Here is a 23320-nt window from a genome sequence, read left to right on the forward strand (position 1 = left end):
ACGATTTCCAGCTGAACTCCCACTCTTCTTTCTTCCTTCACAGTGAGGCTTTTTCTTGGAACAGTACTCCCCATATTTGTTATGATTTTGGTTCCTGCTAGTCTTGCCCAGTGGGACATAGCCCACAGAAGGCAGGATCTGTGTGCTTTACTGACAGGGGACCCCAGCACCTGCTAGGGGCTCCATAAATATTTGTTGAATAACCAAACAAAGGAAGTCCGACACTGTGTGGTTTCTATCTACCATTTTGTGGCTCTCTACTATGACTGCTATGTCAAATTCTGTCAGGACACATAGAGCTGTTATGGGAAAATTTGGAGCAATAAAAAAGTATTGTAACATCTCAATGAATAAGCTTTCTCTTAAGGAAAAGGACTACATTTTCTACTTTATACTTTTAGAGATTATGACTATTCCTCAAATACAGAGATGGTCAACTGCTAAGAAAATAAACAGTCGATTACCAAAAGACAGAAATGCTCACGTGCAAAGAGAAAACTAGTTAATTTGCGTCTCAAAATCCCTTCACTTTTGCCAAGAAAACAGAAACGCCTTTGTTACTGTTTGAATTTCTGTTGGAAAGTGAGTAATGTGCAAAGAGTGGTCATAGCAGTGAGACAAAGTGATTTTAGTTGCTAGCTGCTCTGTGCCTGTCTGCAGCTCCCAGCCCCAGCAGCGTGGCCGCCAGCCGCCCCGAAGATCCCTGCCCACGGCCATCCCTGGACTCGGGCAGGCTCACGGTCCAGGACTCCTGCCAGCTCCATTCTCCCTCACTGTGCTCCCTCCCACCTCTGGGCACTGCAGAAGGCTCCCCCGTCACCCCACAACTGACCACGGAGAGCCCCACGCTCAGCGACTCCACCCTCACGAGAAGAATTCATCCAAGGGCTGCACACGTCCCGTCCTTTTCAGGGTCGAATTCCCTCATCAGTAGCCACAAAAATTGACAGTCATGACTCGAAAGTTTTTTCTACTTCAAGAGTCTAGAAATTTTCTAAAAGGAAGCATTCTTGATTTCATGTTCTGTTTACTTAGAGCTGGATTTGGGTCATTTATCATATATACTGTTAAAGAGGGTAAGTGTCAGCATTTTAAGTAGAAACTAGAAATTTATTTTAATATTCCCAACTTGGTACAAATGTGTTCCTTGAAAAAATAACAATAAATTCACCTTTCTACACATCATGAAATAATTTTTGAATTATTAGAAATTATTTTAAAAACATGCCTAGACTTTCCTAGGCTCTAGCTTCTGTTTCGCTTCTAAATTATAAGCTATTATAGGTTGTAAATTAGCCTTTTAAATTCCACGTTCACTGAATATTTTATGTCCCAAGCACTGAAAGTCTGCCCTTGGCAGCTCAGAAGTGTGATTCTGACCACAAGTAATTGTTTAACATTCATGCTCTTTCTTTTTACAGAGCAGCATTTATTTCTATAAAGTCTTTATAAACGTCAGCTGACTTCAGGTTCTAATGCTATGAATTGTATTGATGTTTATTTGGTAGTTGGTTTTGTTCCAAATGACCTACACAGTTTGCTTTGTAAAATAATTGTGTGACGCAAATTATAGTTGAGGGGTGGGGTGTATAGCTCGGTGGCACAGTGCTTTCCGGCAAGTACAAGTCCTGAGTTTAATTCCTGGTACAAAAAAAGAAGGAAGGAAGGAAGGAAGGAAGGAAGGAAGGAAGGAAGAAAGAAAGAGACACAGGAAGGAAGAGAGGAAGGAAGGAAGGAAGGAAGGAAGGAAGGAAGGAGGAAAGAAAACAAATTATATAGCTGAACATGTTGTTTTAAGCTACAAAATTACTTATAAATGGCATGCTAATTTAAACCATACTCTTTTCAATTCTTTTCCTTTGAAATACATTCAGGTTTTTGTTTAAACTGTATTTAATTTCAGAATATATTTTTATACCAAAATTCCATTTTCACAGTATAGTTTTTAAAGTCTATTCTGTTCTCCCTTTTGCTACCAATGGGAAGACCTGCCAAGGTTATGTGAACCAGCCACGCTCTTCCAAGTGCTCTGCCGAGCTGGGGATTCCTCCGGCCTCCAGGGAGGCCAGCAAGGGGCTGGCGGTGGCTGAGCTGCGGCACAGCTCACGGCTGTCGCAGGGGACTAAGGAGACCTGGGGCCCCAGACCAAGCTAAATAACAAAATTAAGTACAAAACCCACCCAAATCTTCCAGCACGTTTAGTGCACACTTCTTGAAGGCCCCAGAATCTAGGAACATGACATCTTGGCACTGTTTTTTTACTTAGTAAGAGATGACCAGGAAACAGGTTATTTTCAAGTTGGTCCTCTGAGAGCAGTAAATGGAATAACAGAGCAGAGAAAAAGAAAAACTCTCAGCCTTTCTTACTCTGATCCACTCGGCAGCACCTCTGCATCCACCCACCACAGCCCCATGCCAGAGGACATAGGGAACACAGCGGCAGCACACAGTGGGGCATCAATGTGTGTGTGTGTGTGTCCCCCACATATTAATAGTATAAAAATCATTATTTTTATCCTAATTTAATAATTTATAAAGAAGAGGCTGACCATGTAATGAACATCCTTAAAGGTCATTAAAGAAATTTTAAAGATAAACTAGGATTCAAATTCTGGTGTCATCATTTATAAGATCAGCATTCTTTCTGAAAAACCATCCTGTAGAGCAAAGTCCAGTAAGAGTCCTGATATTCTAGCTTGTTCTCAGTCCTTGCCAGCCGATGGTTCACAACAGGTTCACAGTGGTAACAGACTATGGTGCTAACAGCATGCATAACTATTCTCAATTCCATATCAATACACTATATATACATCTTCACCATGGAAAAAAGAAAAAAAAAGAGACATTTCTTTCCCCCAAAAGAGTATTTTATAGATTCTCTCTTTTCACTGACTATAAAAGCCTCTCTGTCTTTCGGTTGATGAGAGCCCTACTCTGCCAATCAGCGGAAGCCATCTAGAGTAGTCACATGGTCTCTACCTGCTTTAAATGACTATATCACAAGTATTATTTTCCAAAACAACCTCAGGTCTCCTTGGAAGTCCTTAACACACAAATGCCCCCTCTCCCACCTACATATGGACACTGCAGCTCTTCCGTCCTTGAACTTACTCTTGAACAATGTCCTTCTGCTCTCCACCCCGCCTCTAACCTGCTTACTTTTTCAGAACCAGTTCAAAGCCTACCCACAACTCCGATCTGGATGGACTCCTAGACTTGCCTCCTTGTCACTGAACATACATAATGAACCAAATGTCCTTTCTAGCAGGAATTCAGCTACTGCTTATGGTTGTAAACATATGGGCAATCAACATTGCACTTCTGGGATGATTACTTCTGCATAAAACACAGCAAGGATTAGAACATGGCCGAAAATATCAGGGACTGTGGCTTTGACAGGAAAGGACGGACATTCAGAGAGGAAACCTGAGTCCTACTTGTTCCTTCTCCTGTCTCCTGCTAAGTTTACCTTCCCTTTGTGCACCAAACCTTCTACTCTAACTGCACTTATTCTATTTCTTACACATGTTGCATCATCTCTAGCTTCTTATATTTGTTCTTCCTCTACATTTTATGTAGAATTTCTCTTTCTCATCTTCAAGGCAAGTTGCAATGTTAACTTTGTCATGAATACATGGCTATTTCTTTCAATCAGAAATAACATTTTCCTCTGAAATTGTAGAAGAGAAATTTATTCATGTAAGTGTTGGGTTTCTCATAAAGTTCAAGCCTCTCAATTCTTAAAATCAACCTCAATGTCTCAAAACTGTCCTCATGAGTTGAGGCCATTCTGGACACACACACACACACACACACACACACACACACCTGGTTGATGAGAGCTCTACTCTGCAAGACTGCATGGACAGTAGCCACCAATAGCAAGGAGGGAGGCCTTATGAGTCAGACTCCAGCTTCCAGGAATGTAAGAAATTAACTTTTCTGTGTTTCAGCCATTCAATCACTGGCACCTCCTGGTGACAGCCAGCCCTACCAAACTAATATCAGCCGATGTCAGGTACCATGTTTTCGGAAGTACCTTGAGTCACACTGAGAAAATTTCCTTTTCTTTCCACTTTGGTGAAAGATAGGGCGGGGAGATAGCTTGGTCATCTAAGTACCTGCCTGGCAAGCTAAAGGACCTGGGTTTGATCCCTGGTAATGCATGCTGTGCCAGCCCTGGAACCCGGGTGAGCCATGCTGGCCACCGAAACAAGGTATAGTGGCACATGCCTGTAATCTGAGCACTGGGGAGGCTGAGACAGGAGGATCACTATGAGTCCAAGCTGCATAGCAAGACCCTATATCAAATAAATAAACAATTTTTAAAAAGAGACAAAATGAAAAGATATTGGATAGGAAGAACCAACATAGTGAAAATGGCCATACTCTCAAAACTGTTATACAGGTTTAATGCAATCCTGATCAAAACAGCATTAACATATCTCACAGACATAGAGAAAATATTCCTGAAATTCACCTGGAAGCAGAAGAGACCTACAATACCAAAGGCAACCCTGGGCAACAAAGGCTAGGCAGCAAGCATCACAACCCTAACTTGAAATTATACTACAAAGCTACTGTGATAAAATCAGCATGGTACTGGTAAGAAAACATCTGAGGACCAGTAAAACAGATTACAAGATGCAGAAACAACTGCAAACCCACTCAGCCACATTATCTATCGCAAAGGAACCAAACATGTTCAATGGAAGGATAGCTTCTTTTAAAAATGGTGCTAAAAAACCTGGCTCTCTCTATATGTTAAAGATTAAAACTAGACCCATGTCTATCACCATGCACTAAACTAAAGTAAAAATGGATTAAAAACAGAAACACTCAATATACTGGAAGAGAATGCAGGTAGGAATCTTGAAGATATAAGGGTATGCAGAGACTTCGTGAACAAAACCCAAACCGGACTTCAAAGAGGGAAACACTTCAAAGAATCAACAGGCGGGATCTCATCCTATTCAAAAGCTTTTGCACACCAAAAGAAATCACCAATAGTCAAAAGTCAACCCACAAAGTGGGGAAAAAGTTTTTAATTTACTGTCCTTCAGACCAAAGACTTATATCTAGGACATATAAGAGAACTGAAAAAAACTGAACTCCCCACCTTGAAAAACCCAATCCAGAAATGGATATCTGAGATAAATACGCACTTCCCACATGAAGAAATACAAATAGCAAATAAATATATTAAAACATTATTGGTCATTTTAGAGCTGCAAATTAAAACAACACTGAGATTCCATCTCATCCGAGAAAGCATGGCTATCGTCAAAAAAAATCAAGCAATAACAAATGCTGACAGGGCTGCAGGGAAAAAGGAACACTTCTCCACTGTTGCAGGGAGTGTAGACTGCTGCAACCACTATGGAACTCAGTGTGGAGACTCTTTAAAATGCAGGATTAGAGGTCCCATTTGGCCCAGCAATTTCCCTTCTGGGTATCTTTCCAGAAGAATGAAAAACATATAACAACATATGTGCACCTATGTTTACAGCAGCACAATTTGTCATAGCTAAATCTTGGAAACAACCCAAATGCCCATCATCTGAGGAATGGATAAAAAAGATGTGGTGTTTTTATACAAAGGAGTAATCCTCAGCTATAAACAAGGATAAGCATTGGGCTTTTATAAGTAATCAGATGCAACTAGAGATCATAGTCATAAGTGAAATAAATCAACTCACATGTATAAACATTATATTGAAGGAAGCTCAAAGAATAAATAAGACCCAAACATATAATAAATACTGCAAAATGGGAAGAAACTATTCCAAAGGAAAGAGAAACTGGATGGGGGAAAGAGAAAAGAACGAAGGGAAAAGGAGAATAATACCTATCTATATACACACAAGATAATTATAGTTGTTATTAGCTCATTGAAAAGAAAGGTTTATGCTGATGTTGTTTGATCAGTTTTTCCTGCCTACAGTAATCTGAGCAACAACACACACAATGTATTAATCATTACTTTCCTACAATCTTTTTTTGAAAGTTCACACTATGTTTTGCTCTTTCTTTAAAATTAAAAAAAAAGAATGCTAGATTTTGTCAAATGCTTTTCTGCTTCTATTGAGATGATTGTGTGAACTTGTCTTTGTTTCTGTTCATGTGATCTATTATGCTTACAGATATGTACCTGTTGAACCACCCCTGATCCCTAGAATGAATACTATGCAGTTATGATGTAGGATCTTCTCCATGAATACTTGCATGCTGTTTGCCAGTAGTGCTTCCAGAATAACTCTGGAAGTACTGCTTCTTTGTCAATTTCACTAAAGAGTTTGGAACACTGGCCTTAGATTGTCTTAAAGTTCACATAGAATTTTGCAGTTAATCTACCCACTTCTGGCCTCAGTTGGTAGTTTTTAAAAGTACTTTTCTCAATTTCACTGACTAATTTTGGGTTATTCAGGATTTTTAGATCTTCATGGTTCAGCTTTGGTAGTTCTAATGTATCCAGGACTTCAGCTGTTTCTTCTGAATTTTCCATTTTATTAGGGGAAATGTTTTTTTTTTTGTATTTCAGGGAAGGGTCTACACGGTGTTCAGTGTCTCACTACTACATCAGACTCGTAGTGATCCGCCTGTTTACAGCCTCCTAAGAGCTGGGATTACAGGTGCGTGTCACCATGCCCAGTCTCAACTTCTGTCTCAGCATGCCTCAGGGGCAGGACCAGCACATCGAACCCCCCTCGCAACCCCTGCGCTTGCTTGCGGGCACTTTAATCCACTGAGCTATTTGGCTGGCCTCAGGGTAAAGGGTCTTAAACTAGCTAAATGTGTTGTATTTGTGTAGAAGCCATTGTGATTTCACCTTTTGCATTTTAAATTGTATGGCTTTGGGTCTTTTCTCTCATTATGTTTTTTGGGGGGGTACTGAATTCAGGACTTCACATTTGCCAGGCAGGCACTATGCCACTTAGCTATATTCCCTGCTTCTTTCGTTATGGTGATACGACTGACTAAAGGTTTATATATTTTGTTTAATCTTTCACACAACCAACTCATCAAATTATTATTATTATTATTATTATTATTATTATTTGTATTTTAGTCTTAATTTCATTAGTTTCTGCTCTGATCTTTATAATTTTCTTCTTCACACTTGCTTTGGGTTTGGATTGTTCTGAGTTTTCTTTGACTTTGAGGTGCATCATTATTTGGGCTCCCTCTTTTTTTATATGATACTTCACTATAAACTTCACTCTTAGGACTGCTTTCATTGTCTCCTATACATTCCAGTATATCATACTGGCATTATCATTTGACTATAGAAACTTTCTAATTTCTTCCTTAATCTGACATATGACCCACTGATTATTTAACAGGGTATTAATTTCCACACATTTACACTGTTTCTGTGGTGTCTTCTGCCACTGATTTCTAGTTTCATTGCCCTATGACCGATAGTATGCATGGGATAAATTCAACTGTTCAGCATTTACGTAAGTATGCTTTATGGACTAGCAGATGGTCTATTTTGGAGAAGTCCCATAGGCTGCTGAGAAGAAAGTATATTTTGTTGATGTTGCATGGAACATTCTGGAGATATCTCTTAAGTCCATTTGTTCAAACATTTAATTCAGCACTGATATTTCTTTGTTGATCTGTTATTTTATTTATCTGTTCATATGTGACATTAGGGTATTGAGGTTCCCTATCACAAATGTATTGGTGTTTAATCTGATTTTTTATGCATTAGTGTTTGTTTTTTGAAGTTGGGTGCATTGGTATTTGGTGCATATATGTTTATAATTGTTAACTCTTCCTGTTGAATTGTTTCTTTAGCCAATAGGCAGTGAATTTTTTCTTCTGATCAGTCTTCACTTGAAATTCACTTTGTCTGAAATGAGGATAACTACTCCTGCTTTTTCCCTGATTCCCACTGCATGGAATATTGTTTCCCATTTTTTGATTTTTTAAAATCTGTTGCTTGTTGAGTCAAAGGCGTTTCTTGTATATTTCATATTGTTGGGTTTTGATTTGTGATACCTTCAGCCAGTCTGATTTAGGAGCTGAGGCCATATTCCCCTCAACAGCCAACCTGATTTAGGAGCTGAGGCCATATTCCCCTCAGCAGCCAACCTGATTTAGGAGCTGAGGCCATACTCCCCTCAAAGGTTATTACTGAAAGATGCCACACTCTTTTCATGTTGCTGATTTCACTTCCCCTCTTTTTGCTTAGCTGCTTCTTCCACCAGGAATATCCTTTTTATGTGTGATTAGCTGGCACTGTTGGTTTCATTTTCTCTTTCTAGGACGTTCTTAAGAATTTTTTTAAGCATTAGTTTAGTAGTCATCAATCTTTTCAGGAGCTCCTTCTTATGCGTTTTCTACTGATTGTAAAGAAAAGGTCCGCAGGATGCAAAGGTTGAGTTGGAAGCGATCTCTTGGATTTGAAATGCTTACTGAGAGCCCTCTTGGCCTTCACCGTGTGTGGAGAGAGGCCTGCTCCAGCTCTAGTGGGTTTATCTGTGTGACTTGCTGCCTTTCTCTGAGACCTTTTAAGAAGACTGATTCTGCTACTTTGAGTGTAATATGACATAGAGAGTTCTCTTTTGGTCATGGCTAGTTCAGGTTCCATATGCCTCAGTCTTCTGCATGTTTACTTCTTTCCCTTTCTTTCTTTGAGAAGTTTCTGTCATTGTTTCTGTGAGCAGGATTTTAATGTCCTTCTTGTTGTCTTCTGATTTTTCTTACTCTAATTATTCTTAGATTAATCTTCTTTGCATCATCTAGCAGCATGTTGTTGGACGCTTTCCATGTTCTCTCATTTTCAAGGTGCCTTTGAGTAGCTGGTCTGTAAAAGCATCACTGTCTTCCAATTCTGAAATTCTGCCATTACCGTGGTTGGTTCTGTTGTTCATACTTTCAATAAGATTTTTAATCTTTTGATTTTCTGATTGAAACTTTTTCATGGACTCTAATTTTTTGGTAAACTAGTATGCATGTTTTATATCAATCTGTTTAGTGTAGCTTTTCATCAGTGTCTTTTGAAAGCTCTTGCTGTTTTTGATTACTTCTATGATCTGTATTAATTGTATTTTCCTCAATCCCACTGAATACCTATTTATGGTGTTGTCTAAACTCCTCTGCTAGCCTTGGGAGTAATTAGGGTACACGGCTGGCAATATTCTGCCCCTTGGTTTACCCTATGCGATCCTGTCCCTTGGTTCTGCCCCCTGGATTTGCTTCAAGGAAGTTGGGGATTGGGGGAGGTATTCTGTTGCCCTTCTCAGGTTTCCATTACTTTTGTTCCCTTGTTTTATTTTGTGCTGAGTTTGTGGATGCTTAGTCTGAAGACTTTGTTACTAATACAGAGAGCTCTTTAGTTGTTTCTCAGGGCAGCAATCTGGGTGTGGCTAACTATAATCTTTTGCCATAGCCTCAAGACTTGTCCTCTTTGGCTAATTTGGGAGGGGAAGATCAGTGTATTTAACCCAGAAGCCAAGTTCTCTGGGAATGTACTCTGGTACTGTGAACATCACCAGAGCAACCTGAGTGTCAGCCTGTAGCAATATGGTGACAATTACGTGAGGTTAGACAACACCTCAAATAGGTATTCAGTGGGATTAAGGGAAATACAACTAATACAGATAAAAGAAGTAATAATGTTATCAAGCAAATCAGCTATAGTAGTATAAAGACATTAACATACCACAAGATCCAGTTATGTAACACCCTAAATTCTATGTCAGCAATTGATGTAAACAATAAGGCAATCCAGATATTGACTTATGGCTAACATTCATTAAATCCAACAGTTATATTTGCTAGTGGGGAAAATAATTCAATAGTAGTTTTATAGCATTTACTATGAAAAGAGTAACAAAGCTTACAGTTATACTATGAATGATATTGGGCCTGGAGTGTGGCAATGCACGAGGAAGATTTTGCCCTAAACTCTGCAATACAAGATAGAAAAGAGACAGTGGTATAAAGGATTTTGCTTGGAAGTAGAAGGATGTTTGCATCATTAGACAAAGGTAAGAGAAAAAAAAGCTGTCACAAAATAAGCGATAAGAAAGACAGGGAAGCAAAAAAAAAAAATTTATAGACAGTAAAAATAAGAGATTTGAGTGGTAAAAAATTAAAGAGGAAGAAGTAGCCAAAAAGGGAGTACAAGATAAAATCTATCTATGTACAGAAGATATCTAAAATAACTGTACTACCAATTTCTATTACTTCACTGAAATGAACAATTAGTGTGTACACTGTCTGATCAATTCCATATGCCTGTATCTGCTTATTTGAGCAACTACTTTGAAGATAACAATATGCAATACAATAACCATTGTTAATTTCCTGTTTTATTTGGTTTGAAATTCTGTATCATTTTTGTTGTTTCTCTCTTTAAAAAAATAAAAAGGAGTAACAAAAAGAGATAAGAAACAAAGCACAAGGACAAAGGAGGATTTCCCAAGCCCCAAGATACTGGTGAATGGAAGATGGAAGGAATGGAGAGAGAGAGAGAGAGAGAGAGAGAGAGACAGACAGACACAGACATAGACATAGACATAGACATAGACATAGACATAGACACAGAGACAGAAAAGAAATGCCTCTGTGACTTTCAGTGTACGGGCTTCTTCTTCTGGAGTCCGTCACGTGGAGGCGACGCCCAAGATGTGTCCCTGCTCTTGCTGGTAGATATGGAAGCAGTCAGAGCACGGAACCATGCTGGATGCAGACACCAACAAGCAGGCAGCAGGATGGGTGGTGCCAATTCCAAGATACTCAAATCCACTGCACTTCAGGCTGAGCCTGGCCATGAGGGTGGGGTCATTTGTCTTAAACTGCTTGGAGGTCTCTTGCTGGCCTGTGTTGCTCCCTGGCCTGGATGTCTCCTGTGGGTGTCCCTCACACGGTCACTGTGTGGGAGCCTAACACAGGTGCCCTGAGATATAGTCAACCCCTGGCTGCTCTGAATCCCGGTGCAGTTGGTCCCTCTCTGGGGTCGGCAGGTGCTGGCACTGGAGCCACTCGCCAGTCATAGCAGCAGTAGGCCCACTGCCGCGCTTCTTGAAGGGCTGTGGAGTCTCTGCTTCGCTGTATCTGTACAGATTCAGTCTTCCTTTCACAGGAGCCATGAGCCAAGAATGGGGGAGAAAGTGTACACTGCCCCACCTTCTCCCTCTTGCATTCTGTCACTTCAGTCTCCGTAGGATCCAATTCTCCTGGGAGGCGATCCTTCCTGAGCTCCAAGTATCCACTTGCTTCTTTTTTTCTTCCTCAAGCTGTTATCCTCCAGTGTCTGGACTGACTGTCGGACAGGACTATTTGTTGCTGCTTAGCACTAGGCCCTTTTCCCGGAAATGCTGTATTTTTTCTTTAATTAAAATAGTATTTGGTGCTCTGCTTTGAGGCAAATGCGCTCCAATCTAGATTATCTATCTATTCATTTTCTATGTCCCTAGATTATTTATGGACTCATTAACTGCTCTGAGTTTCTGTAGCTCAGATACTCTAAAACCATAGTTCCTTTCAAACACCAAAAATTTGGTCTTCTCTTCTTTTAAAGTTAGCTGACAAATTGCTTTAAATATTACTTTCAATGTCAAAGGCAAGGCAGTTTAAGTTTTAAAAGCCACAAGCTGATGACCTCTAATTAGCCTTTGCTCCTTGTGACTGGCTCCTGTCTGCAACGTCTGTTTCTGTGGAGAGTGGCGAGCAACTTCAATCTGATGTGAGAGACAAAGGGCCTTCCTGCGTTGCTGTCCTCCTGCCCAGCCACCCTGCCAAGGGACACGGGACTCACCACTGCAGGGACACTTCCACAATGCCTGTAGTGGTGACAGACTTCAACTTTAACACTGCACCAGCATTTTCTTTCTGCAGCTTTTAAAACTACCTGAAGAAGCATTAAAAACTATTTGAAGACCTTTAACAAAATATTAAACAGGAAATATCAATACAATTTAGTAATAATCTGAAATTTCCTACGTAATAAGGTAGAAGCTAGAAGTGCAAAGAGCTCTAAATAAAAGCCAGCAATTTGTTTTCCTTCTTCCCCACGCTGGGTAAGATTGCCCGGAGCATGTTCCTATAAACGATGCTCTTGGAATAAAGCCATATTCCTTGTGTCTTCTTTTCATTACCTTGTTAGTGAAAAACAAATTTCCTATCACCCACCCTGGGCTGATCTTTCTCTCAGTTTTTCTCCTCTATTTCTGTGAAATAATTTTACATTTCAGGAATATTTTGTCAAAATCAAATCCTACCTCTATCTTTGGTAACAACTCATATAACATTATAGCTACTTCTACTGATTACACAGAGCTATTAATTTTTCTCCAGAAAACTACAGATATTCTTTGGTACCCTTACAGGGTCTTCGGGTCCAAGAACACAAAAACGTTCTGTTTTAGTTCCTTGCTCCCTCCCTCTTTTCCTTCTTTCTTTGCTTCCCGTCTCCTTCCCTGAGACCCTTCACCCCTTTACTTCTTTCTCAAGCAAACCTCAGCTTCTTAGGTCTTACGCTCAGGCTGGAGTGCACAATGTGCAGATGCAGTCCGAGGGAAGGACTCCTGAATGCGGAGCTAAAGACGCTCTGAGCGTCTCAGGTGTGTCAGGAAGGTGCCTTGAGCCATGAAGCAGGCTTTGGCAACTACTAAAAGGCAGAAACGCGTCTGGACAGGTTTTATAATTATTATTTTCGTGCAGTTGCTATAGTGAAGAGACAGTGCAAAATTCAATCACCGTAAGTACAGTTTTCAAGTGGCACGTACTGCCCACGTCCTGTCCTTGGTGTGTCCTTGTGTCCACCTCTGTAAATAAAACAGCGTACAGACCTGCTCATGGTAAATATGACTGTGTGATCACTGGGCGAGCTACTTATCTCCAGCACTTGCAACAATTAGAATACGCAAACACACACAAGTAGGTGAGCCGAGGGCTATCGCGCCTTAGCTGGTACGCGCAGGAGAGGAAGGGATTGTGTTCGCACACGGCCGATAAGTCAGTCAGCCAGACGTCATTCATACTTAAGAACAGAACACCCGGCTCGCCGCATGCATCTGCGCCGTCCGCATCGCCCTCCTTGCTGCGGCGGCGCTTGTGATGCCTGACACCATTCTGAAGGGTGATTTGGAGAAAGGGACATTTGAATGTGCAAAATACGAAAACCAAACCTTCTTTTTCCCACTTCAGGATTTTTGTAGAGATATTTTATTAAGGTTTTATTTTTCTCTCTCTCAGAAACAGATCTGGAAGGGTCACTGACTAGCATAAACCCTAGGCTTTTCACCTGGTACACAGCCAAAGAAGTATTAATTTTTATCAGTGATAATAATAGTAATTACATTTAATAGACAGTTATTATGTGCCAGGTGCCCTACAGACATTACTTCATCTTATCCCTCAGAAACTCACACAGTTTAGAGATTGCTGCTTCCACTTTCAGTGGGGGGAGAGGGAGGAGTGAGGCTTAATAAAACTCCGTAACTTGCCACGGTCACAGGTCTAAGACACGGCAGACACAGGACCTGAGCCACGTGTGCTGACTGCAAAACCTGTTCTAAGTACCTGTGGTGCTCCAGTGACCACTTAGAGCGATGCTGGCCCGGGAGCCTAAAAGTCACCAGGTCCAGGTACTTCCTGTTTGCATGGGAAGCTCCAAGGAGTGGTATTAAATCCTTTCAGGTGAAGGAAGGATAGGAACAGGGTGGCTGAAAAAGCCACAATTACTCGCCTGTCAGAACTAAAAGCTTACAGGTAAATTTAGATTCTTAAAGCCATAGCGGACGGACTTTAGGAAATCTGTGGCAACAGAATCATGTCTTGTATGTGGACAGGACAGCACCAAGTTCCTCAACCAGCCAGAATCCACTGCAGTTCGCCTTCTGCTGCTTCCTGGATGGAACTAGTTCATTACTCAAAAGACTCAGGTTACAGACAATTTTCTCATGGAATTTCTCATGACGGGGAATAAAACCTAGCTCATTTCCATTTCCACTTGGCAGCCAATCTACGAGCAGAAGCTAGTGTATGAACAACATAATACAGATGCCTCACGTCACTTCCAAACTGTGCAACTCAGCTTCCTTGAACAGTGAGGAACTGCCACTTTTGCGTCATAATTATGGGTTCAGAACATCTTGACTCAGCCTTGAAATCATGAAATCCCTTCCACCTAAGCATGGATAAAAACTGGAAAAGAGTCTAATTTACTGGAATTTAAGAGACCCTGGCACACAAACTCTAATAAAATTCTATCTACGTCTATCATGTCCATTAACTCAAAGGCCATAAGGTAACTAATGTGCACCCCCAAGTTTATATTTCCTCTGCCTTGCAACCTGAAAGAAATCAATGGCCTTTCTAAGTGGAGTAGTATTAGATGTTTCTTACAAATAGAAAATTGCTTTTCTCTCATGTTTAACATTGAGTGTATGATTTTTGTTTTTAACTATTAAGAGTTTTCATTTCCTTTCTTTGTATACCCATATTTTAGATTACAAAATAGAATTCCCAGCTACTGTACCCATGTAGAGTTGGCAGGGAAGGGCCACAAAAATGATTTTATCTCAACAACTCCTTTTGTCAGAATGCTTTGCCAAGTACGAGAAACAAAAGATAATGCTTAATCAAAAGACTGTTTTAAAAACAGGGAGAAAATATTTGAATATGACAATATTTTCCTCTCAAAAATCACCTTTTCATTTTCATTTAACCAATGATTGTTTTTCAGACAAAAATACTGTTTAAGGGCTGGCCAAATAGCTCAGTAGACTAATGTGCCTGCTTAGGCGGAGCGCCCGGACTGGGGTTTTAACCCCAGCACCACACCCATGTTGGCCCCGCCCCCGGGGTACGCTGAGATGGCAATTGAGACTGGGCATGTTGGCACATGCCTGTAATCCCAGTGCTTAGGAAGCTGAAAACAGGAGGACCACTAGGAGTTCCATCTACATAGTGAGGCCCTGTAGACCCTGTACTAAACTAAAACAAATACTTTTTTTTTTTTTTTTTTGGCAGAACCGGGGATTGAACTCAGGTCCTTGCGCTTGCCAGGGAAGCACTTATTCCACTGAGCCATCTCCCGGCCCCATAAAACAAATACTTTTTATGTGCCCACCACATGCCCAATTCTAGAGCCAAGCTTCTGTTATCTTACATCACATTCTGTTTTAGGCTGCAGGTCATCCTGAGCAGGGATGAGGTAGTGATAAATGATATGACACCAAATGCATATATGGCCTCTCTGCTACAGAGCAGCAGGCAAGAAGAACAGACAACAACATCATTGAGGGTTTTGGAGCATAAAATAGGGAGAATAGGAAGTGTTTCCACATAGGAACCAAGAGATATCTACACTTTGGGTTTGCTTTGTTTGCTTCTGAATTGCTAGGAAGTGTGTCCTGGTCAGACCTGGCTGCAATAACAAGTGTTCCATAGGTGGTGTGGCTTCAAGAATTGGGGAGACGGAAGAAGGGGAGTGGAGAGGAGAGAGAAAGAGTCCTGATGCGAGGGCCAGGTGCCCCATGATGAAGGCATGTATTGTGGTCCACAAACATATACACATGAAGGAAGCTGTAACCTAGCTGACATTTACTTCAGACAGTTCCAGAAGCTGGGAAGTGGGCAGTCAGTGTGTGCAGCCAGCCAGGCTCCACTGCGTTCTCCTGTGGCAGAGCAGAGGTGACCCACGGTTCTCCTGTGGCGGAGCAGAGGTGACCCACAGTCTCGTGTTTCCTCTTCAAGGACACAAATCTCACCCACGACACCTCCACATCCAAAATCCCATTACTTCCAAACCAAGGGGACCCCCAGATACCCTTGCACCAGATGAATGGGAGCACAGCCCTGCGTCCAGAGGGAGGCAGAAAGAGAGCAGCAGCGTGCTGTGACTTCTGCTCCTTTCTATGCCAAGCACTACTTTGAAGAATGTAAGACTGTGTATCACACAGAGGCACTGACCTGTGTGAATATAAGTATCAACACCGTATTTTATACTTTGGCCTGAATAAGCAGGAGCAAAGAAAGCTAACGCATATACAAACAGCATCTCAAGCGCTTAGGGACTCCAAAGCTTAGAGGAAGGCATGGAATTGATGACGGGCAGGTATGGGGAAGGAAGTGATGCCGTGAAAGCCAGTTATAGTTCTCATAAGTTGACATATGTAGACATGGCTGTGACTAAGGCACATTGGGCACCTGAGTCCTTCAGTGACTCTGTGATTGTGTATACAGTCCCCAGGGACACCATGTCGAGGCAGGAGGCTGGCCCAAATGTCGCTATGGTGCACATGATGACACAATGTCAGCGCAGCCCCCTCCTGTTCCTGTATCGTGCCACATCTCAAAGGAGGTGACTACTAGCACAGCAGTCCTGCCTTTTCATATATCATGAGCTATTTTAACAGTGAATCGGCCTCTGCTACTTGCTCTGCTCTAGTGAGAACATATTCTTCTAATCCATACAGACCAACACGAACTGAGCATTTACACATAAGGCAAGATATCAGTGGGCTGTTTTAGGGGATACTAAACTTTTACAGCTTCCTTCCCCACCCATGAGCATTCTAGCTGAACAAACAGGATGCAAAAAAAGAAAAAGAGGTTAGAAAAAGAAGCCATGTGCTATATAAGTATATCTCACATATTTCACTATTACTCGAAATTAAATTTGCTTTAAATTAATGCTAGGTTACCTTAATGTTTAAATATAGAAAATATGTTGAATTATTATCAGCAATTATCAGACCAGTTCACTAGCATAATTAAAACTAAATGAGGTCCTCCACAGACCTCTCTGCCAGGCCTACCTTCTCCATGCTGTGATCCAAGGAAGCTTCTCCTCCTTGGCGTCATGGGTGTTGGATACTGGGTCTCAGCAAAGCGAGAGGAACTGAGGCACTATTGTCCATAAGGAGACTGAGAAGTTCAGTGTCTCACAAACACACCAAGTTGTTTTGTCACAGTGTCAAAATTTGAGGAGGGAAATGAAAAGATTAGAATTTGACTCCCATCATAAGGGCAAGTAGTTTTGCCTGGATTTCAGTGCACCCCTTTCTGGTGATGTGCTCATCACACAGGGCAGCAGGGTGGGCAACCCCGGAGGACGGAGCCGGCGTGTCCTACTGCATGTGGCTAGTATGGCCTTCAGAAGAAACTGAAGCCCAGCTGCAGGCTCACCCCAGGATTACCAGATACCTGGATCATGAGAACTACTAGAAGACACCGATTATGTCAAATGAAAGGGCTTGCAAAGTCTCAGCTTTTCAACTTTTCTACATCCTTCATCTTCCCAAACTAAGGAGCAACATGGCTTGTAATTAAAATCATGCTCGCTTAAGCAAGTACACTTAAGTCCTCACTCCATTACTCAGGGCTTGCCTGAACTTTGGGTAATGACCTTTTGTATTTCTTTTCCATTCTGTAAAATGGAGAGAATAATTACAGTATCTATCTCACAGGGTTATTAGGAGGATTAAAAGTATCAGTAAGTGTAAATTTTGAGGTCACTGTAGACAATAAAGTCAGTGTGGGTAGTGTGTTCAAATTGGTACTATCATTTGCATGAAAGTAGCTAGATGAATAAACAGCTAGCGAAAGAGGACTGAACTTATTCCCAACTGGTCAATAACCTGCAGCCAGCAAAGCCGCATTTGAAAGCCTAGTGGATTCCACGCTAAGAAAGTCACAGCCTCCTATAAAAGTCTCAGCCTTTGAGCAGACAGAATTCATAATTTCAGGTGGTGTCGTAGAGAAGAAACACCACGGCATGGATGGGTTGTCAGGAGTCTGTGACATGGGAGTAATTCAGATAGAAACAAAAAGTAGCCAAAGAGCTACATCCTCCGAGAAAATCTGATACTCCTGGAATTCTAGAAATGAGTTCCAGAATTGTCCTAAAACACTGAGCAGTGTGTTGTATATCAGGCAAAGTTTTGGCGCAAATAAACAGGAAAGGAAAGACTCAACACCGACAGGGTCCTTACGGCATGGTTCTTGGGGACAAGCTGTTTCACCTCAAGTCTCACGTTGACCTTCAGAATCCCGTATGATTATTATACATCTATGATTGCTAAATAAACAGAAGCTCAAAGGTCTCATGCTACTATTGGCAATGGTCATTGGCCCCAACTCAATTAGCTCTTCACTATTTTCTGCTATTTTTATGCTCTTTTTAAGTAAATTGCTGAAACCAGCAAGCAGCTGCTGTCAAGTTTTGAATGTGCAGAGTTGAGAACTGTCACAGTTTTCAAGAATACATATTTCTGTCATGTGTTTGCTTAGATTTAGAATCAACAGATGACCCTCGCTACTGATTATAACTGTGTTTTTTCCAATGAATACATTTTATGAAGCCACTTTTTCAATGTATCTTATATAAATTTAATATATGTATTAATAATTAACTAAACATGAATTAACTTTTATATTATTAAATGATGAAACAGGTGATGTAATGATTACTAGCAGAAAATTAAATGGCTCTCTAAAAAATAATGAACAATTTTTGCTTATAATGAACAGATAAAGGCAGGCCATGAGGAAGAAAATAAGGTTAGGCGATGTAAACAATCAAAATCCACATGAAGCCCACTCATAGGTCTAAGTGGTAGAAATTTGAGGGGACTATTGAGCATTTTCTGCCTGTTACCACACATAGCAGGGGCTCACCTGATTTCAGATCTCAAAGGAGAGCATTTGATTCCACTAAGCATGAAACATTCTTTGGAATAAAACCAAGTCTTGTGGAAGTCAACTGTATTAATTGTACTTTGACCATATTTCATACCGTGGGTATCTATGGGTCAGCCTTCTGGTTAATATCCTTTATTGATATGTATCTCATACTTAGCAAGTCTATGATTTCTAATTTAAGTTTGAATTAGAAAGTTAAGTGCTTTAAAAATACAGGATCAATTATATGTGAAATACTCAAAGCTATGCCTAATAAAAGAAATTATTTTAACTTCAGTGAAATGGTAATTTTTATAAGTAAACAATGGCAAAAGTAAAATACAATTTTAGTTCCTCAGTTCTATTGAGATAAGCAATGTTAAGGTGGCACTAAAGTGGCAATTTAAGATGGTGCCATAGTAGGGGTCTTAAGTGTTCTCCAAAGGCTGTGCTCCAGAGTAGAGTTACTGGAGAGTGGGTGAGGCCAAGTGGGGGGTCTTGGGGTGCAAGACCACCCTTGGCAAGTGAGGCCAAGTGGGGGGTCTTGGGCTGCAGTGGGTCTTTAGCCCTTCTCTTTCCTCTCTGCTTCTCAGACAGAAAGGTGAACAACCTTGCTCCACCACACACTTGCCGCGATGCGCCTCCCAAGGTCCAAAACAATGGGGCCAGCGGATCGTGGAATCCTCTGCAACCGTGAGCCCAAACAACACTTTTCTCTTTGTAAGCTGACTGTCTCAGGCTTGTCACAGTAACAGGAAGCTGACTAACACAGATAGCAAGGAACTAGTCAAAATCCTATTTCCTATTTTCAAGTATCAATGATCACCACAGAAATCTTGTTTATTCTTTTCTAAATAAAACAAGAGGCACAGATGTCTTCCAACTTTTGTGTCACTTTAAAAATACTCTGTATTCAGACCTGTCCCCAGGTCAGGGTTGGAGAGCTATCTCTTGTATCACCTCTTTGCAATCTGATGAAACTGGTTCTTACTTCATAGGTCAAGATTGTTGACCACTAAGGAGGACTTCATTAGAATATCAGGGGCAGAAGAAATGCTCTCTGCTCGGGCACAGTGGGCCATCTGGGTGAGCAGATGTCCTCTCAAGGCATGGTGCAAATGCCAGCCTCCCAGCCTCCTACTGCTTTTAGGTTTACCCAGGAACTTTATCAGATGATTGTTACTTATTTCGCAAAGTGAGGGTGGACCTAACAGAACGATGAAATCCATCACTATGGCTACTGCTATAATCACATATGCAGGGTCATCCCTACCCAGGTCATCCATTGAAAGAAAAATGAATGGAAGTAACAAAAAGCATATAAATTGATTGTCAAAATTGTGTGACTTGACCAGACATCTGTGTGTGAGCAAAACCACCACCTGCAAAGCTCTCAGCTGACGTGCTGTTCCTCCCTGTCCAAGGTTCTCCTACTGTCCCGGCACTGTGAGCATCACCCTGCAGCCAGGGTACGCAAGTCCGTGACTCCTTTTACCTCTGCTCATGTGATCAGTTCTCTGGCTCTGCCTGCTACACTCTGTAAGGACTTCTTTTGTCTGTCAGTGCCCTGTCCATGCTCCTCTCTCCCTGCACGACTTCCTCTCCACAGGCAGCAGTTGGTGTAATCACTTCAATAAGCAACAACACACATACGCGAGTATTCTTAAAGGCAGTCCTGAGATGGTCATTCTGATCCAGGGGATGAACAGTTGAAAGAGTGACTTTTAAATGTGCTGATGCCTAGCTTTTCCAGTGTAAGGACCACCATACCTTGATGGCTACTCCTCCAGTTTTCTCACATTCAAAGGTTCAATTGTGGAAATGATGACAGAGATCATGGACCAACTCTTGCACAGGGTACACGGGCAACAATGCATTACTTTGGAAATGATTAATGAAATTCCAGCAGACAAGCTCCCTCCTCTGGCAAACACACTGAGCACCAGAGTGCGACTGCATCACTTCCAGGCACGGGAACACCGTTCTTCTCACGCAGAAGCAAGCGTTCTACCTTCCTGTTCCCCAACTGGCCCACTGACCGCATTAGCGTGGGCCTCCTCCTGCTGGCCCCTGAGAAGCGTGTCAGAGCACCTGGCCGAGGCTCCCACTAAAACCACAGTGCAGGCGCCCTTAGGCTCTGAGCCCACCCTTTCTGGCTCCTCCTTTTATCACCTCCTAGCCCAAGACACACGCCCTTGCTGGGAACCTGTTTCAAGGCTCTGTTCTCACTAACGACCTTTTCCAGCTATGTGCACAGTGCTTCACTTGTTTTTCACATAGCTTTTGCATTCATGAAAAGATAACATGCACACGGTTATGAAGAGCAGATGGTGTTAACAGGCCATACGAGGCTGCCTGCTGAAGTCTCTACGCGGTAGTCATCTGGAGTTGCGCTTTATATCTCCCTGAGGGTTTCCTTTGTGTCCCCTCTGCTGTCCTTACCCATATCTGTCCTGCTCATCTTCCCTGGCTCTCTTCTTTTTCTTTTCTTTTCTTTTTTTTTTTTTTTGGTCAGGGAATACTGGGAATTGAACTCAGGGCCTGATGCCTACCAGGCAAGGGTTGTGTTGCTAAGCTATACCCTGGGCCCTTTCTCCCTTCTACTAGACAGAAGCAGCTTTTGTAACTCTCAGAGCACTTCCAGGTCATCTTTTGAGGCTGAGCATAGCTGAACAGCTTTGACTCCTTCTTCCAACTGAGTGCTCATTATCTGGGGAGAATTCTGAGATACCCGTGATTAGGAATTTTGGAGTCATTATTTACTACTTTTCAATACACCTGCTCAGTACTGTTGATACAGAGTGTGACTGGCACAGGGGTGGGGACAGCCCTTAGAGACCCCGATCCTCCTGTTCATGGCCTACTGGGTGTCCTGCCAACAATACATGCTGTTTTGTCAGCTTTTGTGAGTCACGTTCTTCAATTAAATTGTATTTTTATTATATTTTCCTTTCTAAATTTCATAATACCTAGGCTTTGAGCCACCTGACCTGATTATAATCTTTTAACAGTTATTAGTATTCTAAGTGCTTTAGTTTTCAAAATATTTTCTCTCTTGTTTATTATCTTTTTGTCCCTTATCTATTACCCCAAGAAACTAAGAAAAATGTTCTTTTTTTTGAGACAGGGTCTTACTTTGTAGTTTAGGGTGGCCTTGAATTCACAGCAATCTTCCTGCCTCAGCCTCCTGGAGTGCTGGGATTAAAGGCATGTACTATTACATTTTTAATTTTTCAAAATTAAAGTATAAGATATATACACAGAGGAGTGCACTAATCATGCATTATTTGGAAAGCCTTAAGAAGGTCTAGACCCATGAAGCCACCGCCAAGACCGAGGTGATAGAACATTTCTAATGCGTGAAAGGTTCACTTGTGACCCTTCTAGTCAACACCTATATCCTACAATAACTGCCATATGTACTGATATTGCCATCCATTAGTCATGCTTCTTCATGAACTTGAGCCTCACGGTACGTATTTTATGTATGGTTTATTTCTCTTAAATATCTTTCAGATTCATCTATGTTGTTCTGTATGGCGGCATTTCACTCCTTCATTGTACAGCTTTCTGCTGGATGAACATTCAAAACTGCAGGCGCTCCACCACTGATGAGTATGTGGACTGTCCCGGCTGTGGTGCTACCCTAAGTAAAGCAGCAATGAGTAGTTCACATATGTGTTTTCTATATGATACTTTTCTCAGCTCTGTATCTAGGAGTGAAAATTGATGTTTCAAAGGTAGCATGTATTTATATATTCAGCAGATATTTCCACTAACTATACTTAATATCATCTTTGTTTTGTATTAATTTTAGTCATCTTTATTGATGAATAGCTATATATCATGATGGTCCATATTCATTTTTAAATGGGCTTTGCAAAGGTTCCACGGTCGCCAAAGGCCCAATGCCCACCTTCCTTTTCAATTTTCAATCTGCCTGCACTGTCTGATAGTTTATATTATTGAATACGTCTTCTCTGAAACACAAAGATTTCAGACTTGAGAATCAAAAAGTCCAGGATTGGAATTCTAATATCTCTAGTAACTAACCCAAGCCCATGAGGGAACTTATTTAGCTTTCTGAAATTCAGTATCTAGGTGTTCAAAGCCAAACTTTCTATCTTGTGAGGGGGCTGTGAAGAATAAAGTATAACGCAGTTATCATTATCTCAGACTTCTCTGTTCAAATAGCTGCCTGGAAGAAGAGTAGCCGAGCCCACCTGGGCAATCTGGAGCTCTATGCCAAGGACCGCTCGTGTGTGTGCATCACACCAAATCTTTAAAACTGTATGTGAATTTTACATGCTGCCCAAGGTCGTCCTATTTATTTAAATTAAACTACATTCCAGCATTACCTTTATTATGCTGTGAAACAGATTAATGATTGACATGGTGCAAAGACAGGACATGTGAGGTCGCATTTATCCTGAAACAGCGTCCTCTGTCCCTAGGGACAAATGCTCCTTTGTTTAACAAGACATAAACTCGTGGGCAGAGCGCCGGCACTCCTGACCTTCCTTTGCCTTGCCTGACCCACATTCTCTTTCTCTGACGGCTCTTAAACACCAGTGTTCTAGGTTTCCATCCATGTGTCTTGTGTGTTCCCTGCTTAATACAAAAATAATACCATGATACCTCATAAACCTTCATTTTTGCTTCATTTTCTCTCCTG

The 23320-nt window shown here is 41.4% G+C and overlaps 1 protein-coding gene across 1 annotated transcript in view; it reads right to left on the reverse strand.

Moving 5' to 3' along the window:
* Adgrv1 (adhesion G protein-coupled receptor V1) overlaps positions 1 to 23320 on the reverse strand; it is a 479349-nt gene that overhangs the window by 162860 nt on the left and 293169 nt on the right. The window lies entirely within an intron of this gene.

The sequence above is a fragment of the Octodon degus genome, unplaced genomic scaffold (assembly GCF_000260255.1).
Source record: "Octodon degus isolate 3935 unplaced genomic scaffold, OctDeg1.0 scaffold00190, whole genome shotgun sequence".
Classification (NCBI taxonomy): Eukaryota; Metazoa; Chordata; class Mammalia; order Rodentia; family Octodontidae; genus Octodon; species Octodon degus.